The 18740-nt window shown below is 46.6% G+C and overlaps 1 long non-coding RNA gene across 2 annotated transcripts; it reads right to left on the bottom strand.

Annotated features, from left to right (window-relative positions):
* Positions 1–201: 201 nt before the first annotated feature.
* Positions 202–16059, bottom strand: LOC126492696 (uncharacterized). Of its 2 annotated transcripts, XR_007589654.1 has the most exons (4): positions 15695–16059; positions 8628–8709; positions 1381–1453; positions 202–1165 (listed from the first exon to the last, which is right to left on the bottom strand). It is a non-coding gene; the product is annotated as an uncharacterized lncRNA (long non-coding RNA). The 2 variants fall into 2 exon arrangements; XR_007589653.1 differs by lacking the exons at positions 202–1165; positions 1381–1453 and adding an exon at positions 1764–5657.
* Between the last annotated feature and the right edge of the window lie 2681 nt (positions 16060–18740).

The raw sequence follows: 18740 nt of genomic DNA, 5'->3' as shown, positions 1-18740 counted from the left end.
TTATGACCTAATAGTTTGGGGCAAATACTTCCCCTTTGTCTTAATTTACTAATTTTTGCTTTCCTTGGCCTTTTAGCTGAGATAAAGTATGCCACTCTTTATCGAAGCTGTAGATGAGGCTCTTAGTCCAAAGGTGCTCTCCCTGAAACTTCTAGGATCTGGTGTTCAAGAACAACAATAAAAAAAAAAAGGGGGGGGGGGACTAGGGCCACACATGGGTATTGATAGAAACGGAAACAGTATTAAGTAAGAAAAAAGCACTCCCCAGAATGGAAGTGGGCTAGAGAGAGAGGAAACATCTTTCTAGGTCATTTGCATATATAGCACCTGCCTTCTAAGGATCCCAGGGGCTCTTGAATACCCTGTTACTCGTAGCTAGAGATTGTGCTTCCCAGCCCTACTCTGTCATTCTTTCATAATGATCATGCTTCCTCTCCCCTCCCCCACTCTCCCACCACATTGATAATAACCTAGTAATATTAGTTTATAGGAATATGAAGGTGAGAAAGAGTGTGATACAAGTCAGTTTTGTTTTTATAATGGTGGGGGAAGAGAAGTCAAATGTTAAAAACTGTAAACAGTGATTTGTCTTTTTAAAATGTACCTTCTAGTGCTGGGCAGTAGTGGTACACAGCTTTGACCCCAGCACTCAGGAGGCGGAGTTCAAGGCCAGCCTGGTCTACAGGCCAGCCTAATCTACAGAGCAAGTTCCCAGGATAGCTACGGCTACACCTGTCTAGAAGAAAATTGTGTGTGTGTGTGTGTGTACCTCTGCTCTTTTGCAAAGAGAAGTCAACTGTAGCCTCGAATTATTCTTGCTCCCCAACGACAGCATGTTCCATTGAAAAAACTTGTTCGCAGCATCGGCAGTGCTGGAGGTCCTGCACCCTGCTCCCTTCCACCTCGTTGGCTTTTCCTGTAGCGTTTCATTTACCCATGTGTCAGGACGATTTGCGAGAACAATGCACGTTGCCTTCCACACAGCATCCCCTCCTCTTCCCGTCCTTTTCCTTGTACAATCCTCTCTCCCATATTTGCTCAGTGCTGCCGTCCTCAGCAGTGAGAAGTTCCTTCCATCACTGCCCAGGCTTTCTTCCCTGCATGGCCTCTTCCTATCTGCCAAGTCAGAACTGGATTAACAAGGCCCCGGTTCTCACTTTCATGCCTTAAAAACAAACAAACGATGAGAAAGTTAGCCTCCTCTCCCTGCACAACAGACTCCCCCACCCCCAGCCCCACCCCAGGTTTTAACTAACCATCCTAAAACTAGAATGGAAGGAAGAGAAGATAGACAGGAAATACCCAAAAAGAGAAATTCTTGCTAGATGTTAGACTGTTCGACTTTTTATATTTACTATTTTATGTGTATGAGTGTTTTACCTCATGTGTGTCTGTGCATCACTTCCAAGCCTGGCTCGTGAGGAAGCCAGAAGGCGGCGTCAGTGCCCTGGAACTGGATTCACAAATGGTTGTGAGCAGCCTACTGATGCTGGGGATCAAATCCAGGTTCTCTCAGAAAGAACAGCAAGTGTTCTTGACTACTGAGCCATTTCTCCAGCCTCTAAGTTCTCAATCTTTTTTTCTGGATCGAACCCAAGGCCTTGCACTTGCTAGGCAAGCACTCAACCACTGAGCTAAATGCCTAACCACCAACTTCTCGGTTTTTAAATTGAAAAAAAAAAAAAAAAAAAAAAAAAAACTAAAAGTAGTGTAAGAGTCACATTCAATATGTGTTATTATTAATTCTAGGGATTGTATGACTACTTGTGTGTGTGCACGAACATATATCTGAGATCAACCTCAGGTGTCCTTCGTCAGATGCCGGTCGCCTTGTTTTTTGAAACATGGTTTCTTTATTGTCCCAGGGCTCACTGCTTAGGCAAGGTTGACCGAGGGACCCTGAGATCCCTGTGAGTTTAGGTCATCACCTGGAAACTCGTCCCTCCTGGGGAGCAGAACCGGAGTTAGAACCGTAGGCACTTGACCAGCACCAGGGCAGCTTCTGTCTCTCGTTCCCTCTCTTCTTGGTGGAATTCAAATAAATAATAAGGACTGATTCGTAATAGGCAAAAAGACAAATATTGAAACTCATGGGTTGGGCTCGTATTTCATAGCTTCTTAGGTTTTCTATTGCTGTAAAGAGACACCATGACGACAGAAACTCATACAGAAAAACATTTAGTTGGGATGGCTTACATTTTAGAGGTTTAGTCCACTATTGTCATGGCAGGTGACATGGCAGCATGCAGACAGACTTGGTGCCTGGGGAAGGAGATGAGAGTTCTGCTTCTTGATCTGCAGGCAGCAGAAGCAACTGTGTGCCACGCTGAGTGTACCGAGAGCATAGAGGACCTCAAAGTCGACCCCACAGTGACCCACGTCCTCCAACAAAGCCACACCTCCCAATAGTGCCACTTCCTCTGGGGCCATTTTCTTTCAAACCACCACGACAGCCCTCAGTGACGAGTCTTCTTATTAGTTACAATGCACTTCTTTGTGCTTCTTTTCGCGGTTTTTCTAACTGTGTAGATGTTTACTGGGATGTAGAAATCTTGGATTCAAATAAGTGCTTGTTTGAAGGGCTAAGTTAATCTAGGTATGTGATATTTTATTTGAAAGTTTTTACAATAAAGTGATTTTCATTAAAAATTAAAATGGGCTGGAGAGATGGCTCAGTGGTTAAGAACTTTGGCTGTTCTTCCAGAGGACCTGGATTCAATTCCCAGCAACCACATGGTAGCTTACAACTGCTTGTAACTCCAGGAGGATCTAACACCCTCACACAGACATACATTCAGGCAAAAAACAAACAACAAAAAAAAATGCACATAAAACAAAAGTAAATAAATCATTTTTAAAAAATTTAAAGTTAAAATTTTTGACAGTGTCTCCCTGTGGTACCCCAGCTGGAAGGCAACTTGGTATGTAGATCAGGCTGGCCTGGAACTTAAAATAACCCTTTTGCCTCTGCCTCCCAGGAACTGGAATTACAAGTGCAGACCACTATGCCTGACTTCTCAAGGCTCTGTGGGTGTTTTGTTTTGTTTTGGAAGAAATCCATCTTTGCATTTCCATTCGTTGCTGACATATTACAACTTAAAGTTTAAGAAACCATAAATTAAAAAAGTAATATTAATTGTTAACACATATATGGTGTTTCCTTCTGCTAAGTTCTATTCTGAGCACTTCACGAACGTAACAAATTTAATTGCTATGACAATCCTATGACTCTGCAGCTATTATTACCTTTTCTACAGATCAGGACATTGGCAAAAAGTTGTTCTCAAGATCCTGCCGTTTGATACATTTTTTAAATTTAATTTATTTTACATCCTGGCCACAGTCCCCCCCTCAACTCTCCTCTCCCCACTCCTCCACACATACACACTCTGTGCCCCTCCACCCCCTCCCCTAATCCATTCCTCTGTTTCTGTTCAGAAAAAGCCAGGCTTCCCATGAACATCAACAAAGCATGGCATATCAAGTTGCAGTAAGACTAAGCTCCTCCCCTTGTATTAAGAGGACAAGGCAATCCAGTGTGAGGAATAGGGTCCCCAAAGCCTGCCAAAGCATCAGGGACAGCAAGTAGACCACAACCGTCACATACATGTTAAGGGCCTACATCAGCCCCAGGCAGGCTCCCTGGTTGTTGGTTCAGACTCTGTGAACACCTATGAACCAGATTAGTTGATTCTGTGGGTTTTCTTGACTCCTTTGGCTCCTACGGAGTCCTCCTCCCTCTCTTCTGCAGGATTCCCCGAGTTCGTCTCCCCCATATTTGACTGTGGATCTCTGTGGGCTCTGTGGGTCTCCGTGGGTCCCTATAGATCTCTGTGGTCCCTGAAGTTCGATAGATTCTTACCCTTGAATATGAGAATGGTTTATCCTTTCTTCTCAAATCTGAATTATAAACAGGATAAATTTGGTGATATTTTTAAAAATAATACAGAGACGGCAAGATGACTCGGGATAAAGACACTTGCCATGCACACCCCGAGTCCGGTACCTGGAACCCATGGAAGGTCTAAGGGGGACTAGCTTCACAGGCTGTCCTCTGACTTCTCACGTGTGCCGTGGCACACACATCCACACACACACCATCCATTCACATAATCACACGTTACTATTTGAAAGGACATGGAACTCTGCTCTATGATTTGAGGGTCACTAAGAGTCTGTGTATCCCTGCATTCTGACACATGTCAAATGACCCAGAAGACAAGTCAGTTTCATTGATATCCATAGACTAAACTGAAAAATGTGTTTATTAGGAGGAAATAAGTATTGTTGACGTTAATTTTTATTACTAATCTCTAACCCCCCACTTCCAGACTGGCCTTTTTTGTTTTTATTTTTGATTTTCGAGGCACAGTTTCTCTGTGTAATAATCTTGACTGTCCCTGAACCTGTTCTATAGAGCTCGAAATGACAGAAATCTGCCTCCCAAGTGCTGGGATTAAAGGTACGTGTCACCACACCTGGCTCAAGGTAGGCCATTTTGTCCTCACTTGCTCAGTGAGGAAACTGATGTTCTGAGTCTTCGCTGTCGTTTGCTGTCTATATCAGATTAGTCACCTAGCAGCAGAGTCCTGTGTAATGGAACACAAGATAAGGAAACTTCCATCAAAGGAGGCTAGAGAGACACATACACAACTCAGTAAAGGACCAGGTCACCAAGTGACTGGGTGAGCACTGTGGTCACCTCCCATGGGCTTCTCTCCCCAAGCCCCACTTCTTATCTGGTCCCTTTTCCTCTTGAGCCACACAGACATAAACAACAGAACTTCATCCAGCTCAGGCTGACCTGTCCTCCGTCAGGTGATCCAGAACAAGGCTGCACACCTAGGCCACCCTAGGGCAATTGGCACCTCGCCAGTTTGGCAGGAACACCGACAGACAAACGCAGCCTCAGCCCAGCTGGTATGTTGAGTGGAGGAAATAAAATCGCAGGAACTTTGTGCGGCCATGCTCGCTGCTGTGAGGTGGAAAAGTAGTGAGCCAGTTTGCCAAGTGTACCAAATGAGGCAGATTCAGGACGGCAAAGGGTAAAATGGGTGTCCATTAAGTGTAAATGTATCATTTACTCCAGAGGGGGAGCTGATTTCATGCCCTTGGTTGTTTCTGCTTCCTCAAACTGGACCAAAGTGACTTTCTGTATTCTGCAGCCAGGATCCAAGAAAGACCTGGAGGGCAGGGGTCATGACAGAGACAGTGCTTTCTGCTCCTCCTCCCAACCAGCACTGGGGACCAATGCAGGGTCTGCAGCATGCTGAGAAGCATGCCTGCCTGTGGCTATGCTCCAGCAGTGCTGCTTGTTTCTTAGCACAGACAGAACCCACTAGCAGTGGAAGAGCTGTGCTGTGCAAATAGAGCTCCTTCCGTTTAAAAGAATCACGCACTCAAGTGTCCCACGCCACACAAGGGCCAGCAGCTCGGCGGGCAGCACAGTGCACAGGCCCCACCGTCAGTGCAAGAGACGCCTACATCTAAGAAGAGGCATGAGGGCCAGAGGGAGAGCTCGAAGCCAAACACGCTTGCTGCTCTTGCGGAGGACTGAGTTCGGGTCCCACCACCCATACTGGGTGACTCACAACTGCCTGCCACTGCTCAGCTCCAGCTCTAATGGACTCCTCTGGTGTCCACGGTCTCCTGCATGCCTGTGAACATATGTACAAACAGACATACACCAAAATAAAAATAAAACCTTGTAAAAAATAAAAGGGACACAAATATCCTGACATATTTTATATTCTGTGCCAAAGGCAAAAGAAATGGGGTGTTGTGTTTTTGAGCATCTTTTGATTTTCTTTGAAAAGTGGGAGTTACAGAACCCACTACGGGGTAGCTGTGCACTAACTGACCGAGGACCCCAAACTCTTACTCTGTGCATAACTTAGGAAAAGAATAATGTGGGGGTCCTGGGCTTGTGCCCTCCAAACCCATGGTGGAGTTCCTAGCCTATTGGGAGGATTGGGAGGTACTAAAAACCCTGCCGTGTCTATGGGACCTTTGGGAGTGGGTCTAGGCTTAGGTTTGAGTACTGATGGCTTCATAAGACGAGAGGAAGGAACCAGTAAACACAATCTATGTTCTCTTGTCTCTTCCCATGTGTAGAACTCTGTCATCAAGAAGGCTATCTTCTCAGCCGGATGCTCTTGGCCGGAATATGAGACAAAAGAGATATATCACCCTCCCCCATACTTCCCTTCCCCCGGCCGAGAGTTTGCTTTGTGGACCAGGCTGGTCTCAAACCTGCGGCAGTTCTTGTGCCTCCTGCTTCCGAGTGCTGGAATTAGGTGTGTATTATCACGTTCAGCTAAAAACCCTTTTTCTTTAAGACGTTCCCAGCCTGTGGTATTGTGTTATTAGTAACGGGGTATGAACTGATAGAGATGGCTTTCTAAGAATTACTAGCAAAACCAACAAAAAGGAAGAGAAAAGCTGTAAAGTAAAAGAGAGAAAAAGGGAGGGGGAGAGGGAGAGAGAGAGAAGCTGTGGGGTGGGGGTAAAGTCACTTTTCTGTTTACGGGCGTGCCCAGGTGTGGAGGCCAGAGATCGACCTCGGGTGTGGTTCCTCTGGCGCCGTAGGAGCCGCTTTTTGAGACTGGATCCCATGCTGATCGGAAACTTGCACAGTAGGCTATCCTGACTGGCCAGGAGGCCCTAGTGATTTCCTCTCTCCCTCTCCCCAGCCCTGGGATTACAAATAAGCCCTCCCCTGCCCAGCTTTTTTATATGAGTTCTATGCTTCAGACTCATACTTATATAGCAAGCATTCTCTCATGGGCCCTGCGAAATCACTTTAAAGAAATGAAATTATTTTCTTCTCAGAGTGAAATTTAACTCATTGTTTTAACAAATTCACAAAATGAACGTGCCCCTCAGAAGGCATAGTTCAGTCTGCAAGGCCAGGAATGTCATCTCAACTGTGGAAATCCAAGAAGCAGGCCCAGTTTCCTCAGAAAGCAAATTGTGTATTTGACTTCCCTTATTCTAACTTGCCCACAAAGCAGCTTTCTGGTTGTAACGGGGCTTCCCAAACCACTTGTGTGTAGGGAGATTCCACATTAATGTAAATGTTCTAGCTCCTTCGCTAACTGTAAACAAATCCGTGACGTGAGGCTGTGTGTTCACAGTGCTATGAATTTGGTTAACATGAACCTCGTCACAGAGCAGATTCAATCTTGTTTGTTGACAAAAATTGGGTGTTCGAATCTACAAGGCAATAAGCCAGGTCCTAATTAACTCCTAGAATTCCGGCTCCGTCAGGCCCTTGGCAGATGCCCAAAGACCTCCCCACCAACTCCCTGACCTGTCTCAGGGATATACGCTCAAATTAGTGTTTCCTAATATAGCAGCGGGAGGGGAAACGAGATTCTAGATGTATTCTAGAAGGTCCTAATGAGAGCATAACAACAGAGAGGGACGGTCAGGTCCATGCATTCACTACAATGGGTGGCACCGTGTGCATCCCAGATACTCAGGAGGCTAAGACTGAGACTTGCTGAGCCCAGACACGTGAGGCCAGCTGGGATAACATAGCTTTAACCAGAAGAAGAAGGCAGAAGAGGAGAAGGGGAGGAGGGAGAAAGAGGAAGGAACCTTCCCGGATCAGCAGCAGCGGGGAAGGGCTGGGGAACAAGCCCCTCAACCTTCGTAAGGAAGGTGTTTGCTGAAACCTGACTTGCTGATAGAGTCAGAGAGCCCATGTTTTAGGTGTGTGTGTGCGCGTATGTGGAAGCTAGATGAAAATGTCAGGAGCAGCCCACCTTGAATCTCTGAGACCGCTTTGGATGCGCCAAGCAGGCAGTGAGCCTCTCTCTCCAGCCCGCATCACTATACCCTCCTTTAAAAAACAAAACAAAACAAACAAACAAACAAAAAACTGGAGTCTGGAAATAGAACTCAAGTTCTCACGCTTGGAAGGCAAGTACTCTCCCGACTGAACAAACTTCTCAGGCCCATTTTAAATATTTTGAAACTCACTATGTTGCCCAGGCTGGCCACAAACTCCTGAGCTCCTCTCCCAGACCTCAGCTTCCTGAGTAGCAGAGAGAACAGGTGTGCACAACCACACCCAACTAAAACCCGCTGTTTTTAAATAGAGTGTTTCATCTAGGTGCCCTCCCACTCCACCCACTCCACCCCTACAAAAACACCTATGGAGTTTCCAATGCAACATCTTTCAAAATGCGATTTTCCCAGAATCCCTCAAGGAACACATTAAAAATATGAATTTCTAACCGGGCAGTGATGGCACACACCTTTAATCCCAGCACTTGGGAGGCAGAGGCAGGCGGATCTCTATGAGTTCGAGGCCAGCCTGGTCTACAAAAGCTAGTGTCAGGACAGGCTCCCAAGCTATAGAGAAACCTGTCTTGGGGGGGGGGGACAAATAAACAAACAAACAAAAAATTAATTCCTAGCATGTCAGAACTTCCAGATTAGAACCTCCGGGGTCAGGATGCCGGAATCCATCCTTCTAGTTAGCTCCAGGTACCTTTCTGCCCCTAAGCTGGAGAGACTCAGCACAAAGTGAAGGGTAAAGAAAAGGCAGAGAACCTTCTCTTTCTGCAGTCAGCTGCAGGAGGCTTAAGCACAGGCCCTGCAGACAGAGCCAGACTTACCTGAGGGTATGGGCAGCTCTACCTCCCGCTTCTGCTGAAGTTAAGTCGCCCCAACAGCAATCTGTTACACTTGTTCGCAGAACTGGGAAGTTAAGTCAAAAGAGAACATTCATTCTCCCCTTCTACACTAGCTTACCTTCCTCACAGCAGCCGAGCTGCCCCAACCTTTTCTTGGAGTAGAAATGTTCCAGAGATATGAATATTTCCCCAGATAATATTGAAACTCTTTCCTAAACAAGTCCATAGAAAAATAAAGAACAAGCTGAGAGTGTGGTGGCGCACGCCTTTAATTCCAGCACTTAGGAGGCAGAGGCAAGTGAATCTCTTGAGTTTGAGGCCAGCCTGGTCTACAGAGTGAGTTCCAAGACAGCCAGGGTTACACACAGGGGAACCCGTCTCAAAAACCCAAAACTAAAGCAAACATAAAAAAAGTGTTCAAGCTAAGCTAAGCATAAAAAGATAAGAATAGAACAAGGTTGTGGGGTTCAACCACAGGTGTGACGTGATCATCAAAGCGGCACTCTTGGGCTGTGGTATATTTGCCTAGTAAGGTGACACCTGGGTTTGACCTTAGCATAGAAAAGAGGGGGAGAAGGGAAAGGTAAAACTTTTATTTCCTGGGGCTGGAGAGATGGCTCAGCGGTCAAGGGCATTGCCTCTCTTCCAAAGGTCCTGAGTTCAATTCCCAGCAACCACATGGTGGCTCACAACCATCTGTAATGAGGTCTGATGCCCTCTTCTGGCCTGAAGGCATACACATAGAAAGAATATTGTATACATAAATAAATATTTTTAAAAAACTTTATTTCCGATGTGTTTTCTAACATGGAAAAAAAAGGAATATCATATTCATATTGTTGTTTGGCAAGTGAAATGTGAATAGAAAAATCAAGGAAATATAAGGGCTGGGTAGATATCTCAGTGGGTAAGAGTGGTTTTCTGTGCACATACAAGGGTCTGAGTTCTGATCTCAGATGTGGCCACTCACATCTCTGTAAACCCAGGGCTGGGTGATGGGGACAGGAGGGTCAGGTGGGGCTTTTGGCTACCTCCAGGTTCAGTCTCAAAGGGATGAAATGGAGAGTGACCAAGCACAATACAGACTTCTTCATCTGACTTCTGTATCTGTACACACATGTGTACACACCACATGCATACACGCACTCACATAAACCGATCAGTTAATACGAAAAAGATCTTGCTAATAATAAATCAGCATTTTCCCATTCCTGTTGACTCGGTAGTTTTAGAATTCATTTGAACAAAGTTAGTGGACGAGTAACACTGGCATGATTTCCCACACAGAGAACCAGAGATGTCCTCATACAGAACACATCACTCTCAATGTTCGAAACCCCTCCTCTAACAGAAACCACCCTGACCATAGTCTCTTGCTGAGTAAAGAATGACATCCTGAACCATAGGATGACCAGCCTGCACTTTTTCTGACCCAGAAAGCCTGGCTAAATGGCTGTGTTCAGCCAACCAGACTTTCTCTTAACGAGCTAATCATGAAAGACAGTTAACTGGAATTGGTCTCTCCTTTCTTTCTCTACGCAGGTGCGTGTTCATATGAGTCTGCACTCTTGTGGGTACCCGTGTGAGCATATGCTCTTAGAGGCCAGAGGTCAACTTCAGCATCATTCTTCAGGAGCTGGACAGGGCTGGCTGCCCAGGGAGCCCAGGGACCCACCTGTCTCCTACTCTCCAGTGGTGAGACTCCAAGTCCTGACATTGTATATGGGTGCAGGGCGTGTGACTCCATCCTCACACTTGTTTTAGCGTGCACTTCACCTATTAAGCCGTCTCCCTAACCTGAAACATACCTTTTTAACAAATAATTTGTATATTTGCTAATATACAAGTAAAAATACTCACTCAGTCAGTAAAATAGTTACTTGTAAGTGTGCCTACTATGTGTGTAAAATTTTACCAAAGAAAGTATTAAAAGCACTGTGCTTTTACCCATCCACCTCTCCGTCTCCATTAGCATTGGTGTGTGCTCAGCCTATGCGTTTGATGGACAGTATGGGAAATGGTGGGACGATGAGGTCTTCTACTCATGAGGTTAACGGTCCTGGATTTTTACATTCACTCAAACTGGCCTCTGTAGGAAATGAATGTTGGTTCTGTACTAAGATCAGAAGCTCGGTCGCTAGTGAACAGACTTCTTTGCACAGGTAATATAGATTTTGAAGAAACCACATGGGCTCATTAAAGGTTAATAAAAATGTGAAATTAATACCCTGAACTTCCCTCAGCCAGCTTGTTGATTTTGAAATAAATCAGCCTGTCAAACAAAGCTCTATATAATGTTTACTTCGTGCGTTTCGGTACCCCTCTCTTGGAGGGACAAGGGACCAGGCATTCAGTGTTCAATATTTAAATATCTGACATATTCAAAAATAGAAAGAATAAACACTACGCCGCCATAATTTTAAGAACGTGGAGAACTTGCTAGTGGATGTTAACATTTACTTAGCTGTAAACACTTGTCTGTGTTGAGGAACCCTCCCAGGGCCATTCATGAAATACACACAGTAGAGATCACACCCAGCCAAAGTAAATAGAAAAGAAGTGTCCAGCCCCCAGCCGGCCTCTGCGGCCTCACCCGCGGTGCCACACCTGCTCAGGGCCCCTTGAGACCTCTTCCTTTCCTGAAGCTCCTCTGCTGTCCCTCTCCAAGTCTGCCTGGCTTCCAGAAAATACCAGCTACCAGAAACATGCCATTGGTCAGCTGTGTCAGATCTCTGCCTTTCTGGATTAGCGTGTGTGTGTGTGTGTGTGTGTGTGTGTGTGTGTGTGTGTGCCACAGGATTGGGCATGAGGGTGGGAGTAAGGCCAAAATCAATATCAAATATTTTCCTCAATCACTTCTCCAATGTTGGTTCGTTGGTTTGTTTTTCAGACAGGGTCTCACTATGTAACCCTTGCTGGTAGAACTCTCTCTGTAGATCAGGCCTGCTTCCAACACGTGGACATCCTCTTGCCTCTGCCTTCTTGTAGGGTAAAAGATCCAAGCCCACTTCCAAATCTACCAAAACACACCAATCCCTGAGCACAAAATGCCACCAATCCCTGGATTTGGCTTGAAACCTCACCAACCCTCATCCTGGAAATCTTCACCCAGGAAAACCCCTCCCCAACAAGAACCCTGTATAAATAAGCCTGCCTCCTGCTAAATTCTCTGCAGCTTCTCCCCAGCAGAGGCAATCACCCTCCTGTGTCTTTCCCGATAAATCTCTTGTGGGAGGTTTGGTATGCAGTGTGACTTTGTGGTATCCCTTGGCTCCCGACTGCCAGGATACCTTTCCCCTCAGAACTGTGACACAGAGGAGAAACCTGTCTCTTCAGAGCTGCAACCCTCCCATTGGGGAAGCCTTTCCCAAGAACTGCAACACTTACACTCCTGAGTGCTGGGTTAAAAGTGTGTGTCCCCATGTTTACCCCACCTTACTGTAGCCCTGACTGTCCTAGAACTCAAGTTGGAAACTAAGCTGGCCTCGAACTCAGAGTTCTGCCTGCCTCTGCCTCTTCCTCCAAGTGCTAGTATTAAAGACATGCGCCACCACACCGAGCTTCGCCTTACTTTAAAGACATCTTTCTTGGTGGCGCACGCCTTTAATCCCAGCACTGGGGAGGCAGAGGCAGGCAGATCTCTGTGAGTTCGAGACCAGCCTGGTCTACAAGAGCTAGTTCCAGGACAGGCTCCAAAACCACAGAGAAACCCTGTCTCGAAAAACCAAAAAAAAAAAAAAAAAAAAAAAAAAAAAAAAAAAAAAAAAAAAAAAAAAAAAAAAAAAAAAAAAAAAAAAAAAAAAAGACATCTTTCACTGAACCTTAAGCTTGCCAGCCCCAGGAATCCTCCTGTTTCTCTCTCCTCAGTGTTTGGCTTGCAGACACTCGCCTTGGGGCCCAACTTCTTTTACATGTGTTCCGGGGAAATGATTTTGGGGCCTGACACTTTTGTGGCAAGAACTTCAGCCACTGAACCAGCTCCCCAGACCTTGCTTTTGAAATTGTAGCGGGCACCTTTGTGGGGAACGATATTTGATTCATCAAGGATGTCCTGAAGAAAGGCCAGCCACTCATCCTGGCTGGAGTCTTTTCTTAGACCATGGAAGAGGTTCATACACAAAGCAGAGAGAGCTCCCACCTGAAGAGGATCCTGTCTGGGGAGCGGTTTCTAATAAAGAGCTGCGTATGATTGTTGGTTGGGAGTCCTCGGTATTCCCTTCATAAGGGCTTGTGGGAATGGTTTGTTTGTTTGTTTGTTTTATGTGGGGTTGGGGACAGTTACTTTGCTTCTGTCCTATAGGTCTAAATGATTGAGATTAAGCTTTTCTCCAAAGTTCCTTAGCTCTGTTGTTCCTTTCATAGACCATCTCCCAGCAACAGTTAGATGTTGTTTCTACCCAGGGATGGTTGTATTTCCTAAAAATAAGTTTTCCATTGCTCATTTCTTCCACAAAGAGGAAAGAGGAAAGGGAGGCAGGAGAGAGATGTCCAAGGCAGAAGGAAAAGACTGGAAATGGTAGCTAATGTATTATTTATTGGTCCCTCTTACATGTGAATGTAAGGACAATGTCCACCTTGTAAACACTAAGAACATTTTCAGGGCTGGGGGGTGGGGATCTCTCAAGAATGTCAGAGTCTCAGAAACAAACAAGACAACGTCTCACTGCATCCTTTCATGTTCTCCATATAATGTAATGAGATAATCTGGTCAAAGTCACTCCAGGGTGGGGGGTCATAAAGAGACTTGTAACTGGAACCAACCGGAAAGTCTGCTGGCTCTCGGTGGCCTAGTGCAACCTGTTTTTCTTCAGTTACATGTGGTACTGGACCTGAATTCTGTCTGTGTCCTGATATTTAAACCATCAAAGACTCTGATTGGATCCAAATGTAGCTCGCTATATCAGACCATTGCTGTGTCAGACTCCCAGACTCTGGGTGACCCCTTGCCTGACCTGTTGGGATAGCAGAGTTTGTCATGGAATAGCATGACAAGCCCTTCAGTGCAGAGCCGAGGGTGTGGGGCAGTAATGCAGCATTGGCCATTGGCTAAACCTGTGCAAAGCCTGGTTTTGACCCCCAGCAAGGCAAGAAAACGGTTTTTTAAAAGGAGTTTCTCCAGGAGAGGGGGGGATACACTGGACCCGTCTGTTTACTGTGAAGGAATGAGACAGAAAAGAAAAGAATTCCTCCCATTTAAACCTTTAGGCTGCCTTGCAGCGCTAGAGTGAGTCCGTTCTCAGCTTTGCGACATCTCAGACTGACCACTCTGAGTATCAAGACCGTGTATAAAAAGAGGGAAATGTGTGGAGACTTTTTAAGTTGTTTTGTGTAATTCTTCAGGTTGCTGTGGTATAAAAATCTGCCAGAGAAAATTCTCCAAAACCATATCCTCCATGGGACTTGGTCCAGTTCCTTTACATGGTAGTCTCGAGAAGATATTTAGCTGGGCGGTGGTGGCACACACCTTTAATCCCAGCACTCAGGAGGCAGAGGCAGGCAGATCTCTGAGTTTGAGGCCAGCCTGGTCTACAGAGTGAGTTCCAGGACAGGCTCCAAAGCTATGAAGAAACCCTGTCTCAAACCTCCCACTCAAAAAAAAAGATATTTAGTCTTGATAATACAAAATTTGATATAGTCAGACTCTCTGCAAATCCAACACATAAAGCAATATTTCCTAGCTGGTAAAATCCTAAAATCCTAATTTGTTTGCAGTGATTTAACCCCACATTCTGCCATTTATCTAGAATTTTTGGAGGTCTCAGGAATGTTTTCTAGTTTTGCTTTTTTTTTTTTTTTTAAATTCACGTGTGGTCGGCAGAGGACTGCTTGCTGGATTAGTTCTCTCCTTCCACCGTGCGGATTTGAGGGATCGAATTCGGGTCAGGCTTCCCAACAGGCACCTTTACCCGCTGAGCCGGCTTACAGGCCCAGAACTGTCTTAAACGAAATGAAAACCAACCAGTCTTAGGTGTGAAGAAGTAGGGGTCCAGCCTCTTTCTTCCATTTTAGCCCTTGCCCTTTGCTCCCATTCAGAAACCAGGGAAGCCTCTGTGACCCAGAAATCTAGATAGGCTGCCCTTTGCCTGGGTCTAAGTGATGCCCTTTGGAGCCAATCCGTGTGGCCAGAGGCCATCAGTCCCGACTGGCAGCCCTGCTCTCTGCACCAGGAGGACGACAACCTTGGTGCACAGATCCTTATCATTAAACCAACACAGCCGGGCTGCCCCAGGGACAGCTTATTCCTGGTAGAGCATTTCCTGCCCGTCCTTACTTTGTCGCTTTGATAAGTGTGCTCATTTTTTTTTATTCCACCTTGACTGAGCACTGGAGATTTCTAGTGCCTATCAAAGAGATCAGTGTGCTCAACAGCTGTGCCTCCAAGAAAAATATGGATTTGATTCAAGTATAACTTTCTGGGTAAGCAGGGATCGTGAATTGGGCCAGAAGACATAGCCCGGGGTGGCGCTGTCTCCAGTCTGTTTCTGCCTTTCTTGTTCCTCCTCCTCCTTTTCCTCGCCCCCACCTCTCCTCCCGCTTTCTTCTTCCTCCATTAAACCCGAAAGCTTTCACACAGAGGTTGCTCTTTTCTTTGCCCTGGCCGCACCAGTCCCTGTCACTGGTTCCGGCAGACATTTTCATACCCAGCAATTAGTACCAACCACAATAACCAGCTCCCCTGGCTCTCCTCGGCTCTGCAGACCTAGGCTGAGCTTCTGTTTCTTCGGGCTGAACAAACAACCTGGGCACCCATGACAGCTCCCCAGTTTTGTAGCCGGAGCCCACTCTGCGGGTGACATTTGGTGGGACCCCAGAGCCAGGCCACACTAACTTCTCTGTACGCTGTTTCTAGATAGCAAGAGCTCTCCGTAAACACGTGTGAAATGCCGGTGCTGCCTTCAGTGGTGAACAAGGATTCAGAAATACCTTCATGTCTCTTGACAGTGCGCAGTTTTCTAGCTGGCTCCTGAAGACTCACGTTTGTGTGTTCGAATCAAGCACATGCACTGCCCGTGCAAGTGTTTCCCGAGGCTCTTTATCTGTCTACCTACCTTGTTTTCCTTACAGTTTCCGCAGAAGTCCCCACATCCTGAGTCTGGATAGTTGTGTGGGCGGCATCTTTGTGCTCTCAGGTGCCACGTTCTGGTCCCCCTTATTCTTCAGAATAGTGACAGTCAAAGCTTAGAGACTTGTGCTCGTGGGTCGGGCTCAGCTGGCCCAGCTCTTGCTCACAGTCGTCAGCTCTTGGTTCTGTTCTCAGCACCGCAGATACTACTGGACGTGGTGGTAGCTCGCCAATCCCGGCAATGGGAAGGTGGAGGTGGTAGGATCAGAAGTACAAGGGCAGTCTCAGCTCCACCGTGATTTTGACGCCAGCCTGGCATATGTAAGACCCTGTTTCCAAAAAAGGCTAGAAACTTTGTCAGGTTCCACACGACGTGAGGAGAAATAATATTTAACCTCAGTGTGTTTGCTTTCCTGTGGGTTACAAAGACACACAGTGGCTCCTCCCCTCTGCTTTGTACTATTAAGAATGATCAGTGTGCTCAGGTGTGGTCAGCCTGAGTCCATTATAAAATTCCCTGTTAGAGCCCAGTAGTGATGGCACACGCCTTTTATCCCAGCATTAGGGAGGCAGAGGCAGGCTGATCTCTGTGAGTTTGAGGCCAGCCTGGTCTACAGTGTGAGTTCCAGGACAGGCTCCGAAACTACAGAGAAACCCTGTCTTGAAACGCACCCCCTCAAAAAAATAGAAAAGAAAAGAAAACACAAACAACGAAAGTCCCCCATTGGTTTTCAACAGCAGATTCGACAGCCATTGATGAGCAGAATCTGGGCCCAGTGATGTTTCCCCAGGGTGGCAACATTGCTGTTCCTTCTTCACTGATTAACTAGAATTAATTTTTTTAAAAGTATGCTTCCTTATCATTTATTGGTTGCCATAAAATATAATTATTGTTCTTGCTTCGGGAAAGGCAGCCAGCTTGACTATTTCCTCTTGTTTATGGGTTTTTCAAAGTCTCCAAGCCGCCTCGAATGACAAAGCATTTTTTAATTTGGGTTTTTGTTGTTGTAGTTCATGTGGGTTTTGTTTGTTTAGGGCTTTCTTTTTTTTTTTTTTTTTTTGGTTTTTCGAGACAGGGTTTTCTCTGTGGCTTTGGAGCCTGTCCCCGGAACTAGCTCTTCAGACCAGGCTGGTCTCGAACTCACAGAGATCCGCCTGCCTCTGCCTCCCGAGTGCTGGGATTAAAGGTGTGCGCCGCCATCGCCTGGCCTAGGGCTTTCATTCTTATGTTGTGTGTGTGTGTGTGTGTCTGTGTGTGTGTGTGTGTGTGTCTGTGTGTGATGGGGGACAGTGCACATGCAGAGGTCAGACAACTTAGTGGGAGAAAGTTCTGCTCTTCTGTCATGTGGGTTCTGGGGCTCAAACTCAGATCGTCATATGTACCCTCAAAGCCTAGCACCGCCCCCCCAACACCTCTTACCGGAAAGGTTTGCTGCCCTGGCTGCTCGGGAGAATGAGGCAAGTGGATCCTGAGCTCTAGGCCATTCTGTCTGGTTCACATAAGACCTTGTCCATCGAGGGAAGGCAAATGGGAAAGAGGGGTGGAAGATGAGGAAGGGCGGGAGAGATAGAAGGGGAGGTGGAAGGGAAGAAGTAGGAAGGGAGCCTTGTCACCCTGGGGACCCCATATGGACTCCTCTCTCTCTCCTTAGATAGACGTGTCCTTTCCTCCTGGGGACTCCTGTCTCTCCTCAGATAGATGTGTCCTTTCCTCCTGGGGACCCCGTTTGGGCTCCTGTCTCTCCTCTGAGAGAAGCATCCTTTACTCCTGGGGACCCCGTATGAACTCCTGTCTCTCCTCAGATGCATCCTTTCCTCCTTGGGCTCCATTTACGTTTTCTTCAGCACCTCCTCCATCCTGCAACCCCTCACCACCCCCACTCAGAGCAAGCCTCCTCTCACTGAAATTTCTGAGACCCCGAGCTCACATCTTACCACGAGGAAATGGGGAAAGCGCCTACCACTGTCCTCGTCCCAAATGGCAACCTCCCTATTCTTTGCAGTTCCATATTACACAGAGCGTCTTCATAGAGCAGCGTGCCTGGGTGGTGCCTCTCACAGGACAGCAGAGTGCAGCAGAGGGGGCTGGGAACTGCAGTATCCTTCCTACTGTGTTAGCATCCGTAACTCTGGCTTCAGTTGTACTTTTCGATCTATGTGCTGCTACAGCCACTTTTATTTTTTAACATTCATTTATTTCCTTGGTGGGGGGCATGCCAGGCGCACAAATGGTAGTCAGAGGACAGCTTGCAGGAGGTCCCAGAGGCAGAACTCTGCTTGTCAGGCTGGGCAGCAAGCAACCCGATGAGCCATCTCATCAGTCTGTGACAGTTTGTGCTGTGACCGTTGCTCTCCCATTACAAGCACCAAATTCTTCTCCCAGCAGTGTGACAAATTGGGCACTGACTTCATCGAAAGTTACTTGTAAGGTGGTAATCTCCAGAGTGGTCTGTGCACAGCCCAGAGGTGTACATGAAGACCCTGGGGTGATATGTGCACAGTTCATGGGGTGTACGTGAAGACCTTGCAGTGGTCTGTGCGCAGTCTAGTGTAGTGGGAACAGCGGGCTGCTTTCCTGCCACCTGGCTCCCGGCTGCCTGGCTAGCTTATGCTCCGAAATAATTACACGGAAACTGTATTCTTTTAAACATTGCTTGGCCCATTGGTTCTAGCCTCTTAATGGCTAATTCTCACATCTTGCCTAACCCATATTTAGTAATCTGTGTAGCACCAGTCTTACTGGGAAAGATTCAGCATGTCTGACCTGGTGGCTTGCTTCATCGCGTCTGCTCTGGAGAGGGGAGGCATGATGTCTGCCTCACTTCCTCCTAGCATTCTGTTCTGTTTACTCTACCCACCTATGTTCTAACCTATCAGGCCAAGCAGTTTCTTTATTAATTAACCAATGAAATCAACAGATTGATATATGACACTTCCCACATCATTAGATTGACATATGACTTTCCCACATCAGCCTGGGGTACATGAAGAACCCCGGGGTGATCTGTGTACAGTCCAGGGATGTACATGAA

Source organism: Alexandromys fortis, unplaced genomic scaffold, assembly GCF_014885135.2.
Source record: "Alexandromys fortis isolate MF-2015 unplaced genomic scaffold, M_Fortis_MF-2015_v1.1 scaffold_300, whole genome shotgun sequence".
Taxonomy (NCBI): Eukaryota; Metazoa; Chordata; class Mammalia; order Rodentia; family Cricetidae; genus Alexandromys; species Alexandromys fortis.
Note: the sequence above shows the minus strand (reverse complement) of the source record. Positions and strands in the feature narration are given on the sequence as shown.